Below are 4,353 nucleotides of genomic sequence, written 5' to 3' on the forward strand. Positions count from 1 at the left end.
TGAGTTGGAGTAATGTAGTAGACATTAGTAAGTTGAATGGTCTACTTGTTACGGACCTAATGCCTATATAATTATTATGCCTTGGATGCTCTTGGGTTAAGAAATATGGTCATTGCCATGAGAGTGCCAACCCAACACACTTATGAAAGATTGTCTTTTCACCGAAATTGGGGTATCTTGTAGATGCCCCCTATCTTCAGTAAGCACCTCGTCCCCGTCTAACGGAGTTCACCCTCACGACGAACAATGGCTGCACCTGGAAGGTCACCGCCCGGATGATCAGCAGCAGGCTCACCTTAATAAGGGTTTGGTCGGCTTCTATGTAGCTAATGACGTCAGGATCGGGCGCCTTTTCACCTTCAAGTTGGTGAGTCCTGCAAACTTGAAGGTGATCGTCTTCATCAATGAGGACGGTGAGGTGGTGGCCAAGTGCGAGCCGCACCACAAAGCATTTGACATGGATGTTGAGGGTGCTTAGGGTGTTATATATACTATCATATCTCTGGTTTGTTAGTCATGTTTGAAGACTTTGTGGTACTATTACGTTAGTACTTTTATGAACATGATTATTAGTACTGTATGGCAAAGTATGGTTATGGTTTATCATGTGCTAATGGTTTATGTTGTGACTATTATGTTGTTGTGTGTGTGATGGTAAACCCACCAAAAAGTTACCATAACACTTGTGTTGTATGTAACCAAGCAAACATATAGGCAAGCAAACACACTAAAGGGAATGGATGCAAACAAACTACGTACATGCAAAGCATGGTTTGAGTCGGGCCAGAGATGCCAAAGAGGCCCCAAATGCTTCACTAGGGCCCAGCCCAGCCCATCACAGCATAAAGAGCCTCTAAGGGCCGGCTGCCATTTCGTCCCCCCGAGGAAGGAAGTGCAGTGCGGATGGCGGATGGCGGAGGCGGAGGCGGAGGCGGACGTGCCCGCGGCCTCGCTCTTCGGTGCGGACCGCCGCCTCTGCTCAGCCGACATGCTCTCGCCGCCCGAGGTCTGTCATACGTCACTCCACTCTTGCCCCAACTTCCCTCGTCCGCCCCTGCCTCTGATCGAATCGACATGCTTTGCTTCTCTCCATAGGTTCGGGCAAGGATCGAGGTGGCGGTGCTCAATTTCCTCGCCGCGCTCTCGTCTCCCTCTTCTCCGGATCTCTGTCCTCCCCCTGGTACGCCGGTCCACAAACCCCATACCCTCCATCTTATCTCATCTCACCTCATAAATGCAGTCATGGCTGTTTCATCCATGTGATGAATGCATTGTGCTTGTCTGATTAAGTGTTGTGGGCACAACAGATTTCCCGCAAGTCCACCAATTGCAGCCTGCGCAGCGGCTTGCTGAGCGATGTTTCATCGGTTTATCTGTCCTACGCCTTTTGCAAGAGGTCACTAATGAGAGAAAATGATGCCAAGGCATTCGTCAGAGGTTGTTGTTGTTGTTGATTTCTGCAGTATGTCAGGAATGCATTCTTCATGATTGGACGCATCTTTTTAGTCATCTATAAAATGGTTGTGTAATTTTAATAGTATGGAAAGTCATGGAGATGTGCTACAAGATCTTGGGCGAAGGGAAGCTTGTCACCCAGCGGGAGTTGTTCTACAAACTACTATCGGACTCACCCAAGTACTTCAGCTGTCAGCGTCATGTCAATCAAACTATCCAAGGTCTTCAAAATCCAAACACTGCATTTTGTTCCTTTTTCGTCATCATGTGACATATCCATAGTCGCTTACTCAGATTTTGCACTTTGGTCTTGTGTAGATGTTGTTTCATTGCTCCGTTGCACAAGGCAGAGTTTAGGAATCATGGCATCAAGTAGAGGGGCTCTGATTGGACGACTTGTGTTGCATGTGTGTGTATGCTGAAAACTGGTTTGCCTGATACAAATATGTGCTGCTGTTAAGGGGATCAATAAAACTCTTGTTTGCCTCCTCATGAAACTGCAACAGCCTCAACCTTGTCTTCGTCTTAGGAACCGGAGGAAGAACACATTGATTGTTCCATTCTTGGACCTTCTGGGCATGCCATTACTGGGGATCTGAACCAATTGAGCAGATTAAATTTGTCTTCAGATGCCCGTTATCTCATTGTAGTGGAGAAGGTACTGTTTTTGCCCTTTACAATGCATTGCTGTATTCCACTTGATTTAATTCCAGCTGACAGCCCTCCTATTTGAACAAGGATGCCATATTTCAGAGGCTGGCTGAAGACCGCTTATATAATCAGATTCCATGTATCCTCATCACTGCAAAAGGATATCCTGATATCGCCACAAGGTTCTGTACCTCTAATACACTCCTTTATGTTGTTGACTATACTAGTTACTCGTACTGATCCAACTTATCTTTAAATGTTCTGAAACAGGTTTATCTTGCATCGACTGAGCCAGACTTTTCCAAATATGCCAATATTTGCATTAGTGGACTGGTTAAGCCCTTTCTAATGCTTTCTTTTGTGAACGGAAGCACTTTCTAATGTTAATATGTACTCCCTCCATTCCGAATTACTTGTCGCAAAAATGGATGTATCTAGAACTAAAAATACGTCTAGATATATCCATTTCTGCGACAAGTAATTCGGGACGGAGGGAGCATAATATTCTGGTTGTTTGTTTTCTGGATAAAGTTAGATTTCTTCTCAATTCAGGAACCCTGCGGGGCTCTCTATACTGTGTACTTACAAATATGGAAGCATATCAATGGGCTTGGAATCATACAGATACGGTATTCCTTTGGATGATCAAAGCTTGATCAAACCCATATTTTCAAAACAACATTAATGATATTCTTCTTCCAGCTTGCAATGTAAAATGGCTTGGACTAAGAGGAGATGATCTGCAACTTATCCCTCAGAGTGCATTCCAGGAGTTGAAACCTCGTGATTTGCAGATCGCCAAAAGCTTGCTGTCATCTAAGTTTCTGCAGGTGTGTCTGCTATTTGTCAATTTTCAGAGTCTGTGGTGTGTTAAAAATATAGAAGTCCAATTTTAATACAACAAAAAAGTATACACAGCAATTCTTTACGTAGCCTTCAGAGTATTCATGTGGCAACAGATAACATTTTCATCATTTATATTTGAAGCCACCTGATACCTTGTTGGCTCTACTAAGACTGCCGTGGTTGAGAGATGCATGACTAACGATATGTTTTGGTAAATTTGATCATGACATTGGCTCACAAAATCAAGAGCTCTGAAATGCACTGAGCATCTTCCCTGGGTATATTCCACGGCTGAGTATGGGTCATATATGGCAGTGTTAAGCATGTACTCCATATGGACACGAGTATCACTGTACGAGGTAGCAGTGCAGCACCAGACTTCTCGGTCAAGTTTCACTTGTTACGAGAAGTTTTAATTCCTTTAAATATGCCCCCATATGCAATCAACTGATCACCCTGAACTCAAAACCAGTACGCTTATTGCAAGTCTTCCGAAACTATTCATGTGCGTTATGGACCATCTGGCAATGTTAAGAGTCAATTACTGATTAACTTTGTACTAAACCAGGGTCAATTAATATGGATCTGAGGGAGTAGTTTCTTCTCTGAATTCCAGTACAGCGCCAAGGAGACCGCCTAATGCATTGCCCCTCCAACTTCAATACCGGGAAGTTATAAGCTGGTGTTGTGCCTGCAGGACACGCACAGGGCAGAGTTGACGCGGATGGTCGAGACGGGCACGCGTGCTGAGATCGAAGCTCTCTACTGCCATGGATTTGATTTCCTGGGGAAGTTCATCGCCAGGAAGATTGTGCAGGGTGACTACATTTGACAGAGTGCAGCGTTGCTTGCTTGTCTCGTTTCTTGTTCTCTTGCTGCACGGCTCATGATGACGAGGCTACTGGTACGGCAGTGTAAGTGTCTCCGTTAATTGGAGAGCGAGATCGTGCACGGCTCGTGATGGCTGGTGAGGTCTGAACTTTGAAAAACATCCATAGAGCAAAGCGGATAGTGTAAGTTGTTCCTCCGAGAGTGGAACGATAGCAATTAGCAAGTGAGCAGGCGGTCAGGGTAATTCAGTTTCTGGTGTATGCGTATGCCTTCTGCGCTCCCTGGCAGCACTCTCCCCATAAAATTAGCCATCCAAACCTTGCAGACATTGATCATTCTTTACTTCCTTACTTTTTTAAGAGAAGGCCACCACGGCGATCAGTATTCATCAGAAAATTATGATAGGCTATCAACATGACACTGGCATGGCACCTGCCTTTTCCGTCAGAAAAATCACAAGGGGAATAAAAAAGTGTACAGAAGTTATTTAGCGAGTAGATAGCATAAAACTACCATAGTTTGGGTAGGATTCCGAAAAACTGACACTTTTTTAATTCTCCTAAAACCTAC

General features: G+C 44.6%; 1 pseudogene; it reads left to right on the forward strand.

Annotated features, from left to right (window-relative positions):
• The first annotated feature begins 880 nt into the window (after nt 1-880).
• Nucleotides 881-4,129, forward strand: LOC119332654 (annotated as a pseudogene).
• The last annotated feature ends 224 nt before the right edge of the window (nt 4,130-4,353 follow it).

This window comes from Triticum dicoccoides, chromosome 7A (assembly GCF_002162155.2).
Source record: "Triticum dicoccoides isolate Atlit2015 ecotype Zavitan chromosome 7A, WEW_v2.0, whole genome shotgun sequence".
NCBI classification, from domain to species: domain Eukaryota; kingdom Viridiplantae; phylum Streptophyta; class Magnoliopsida; order Poales; family Poaceae; genus Triticum; species Triticum dicoccoides.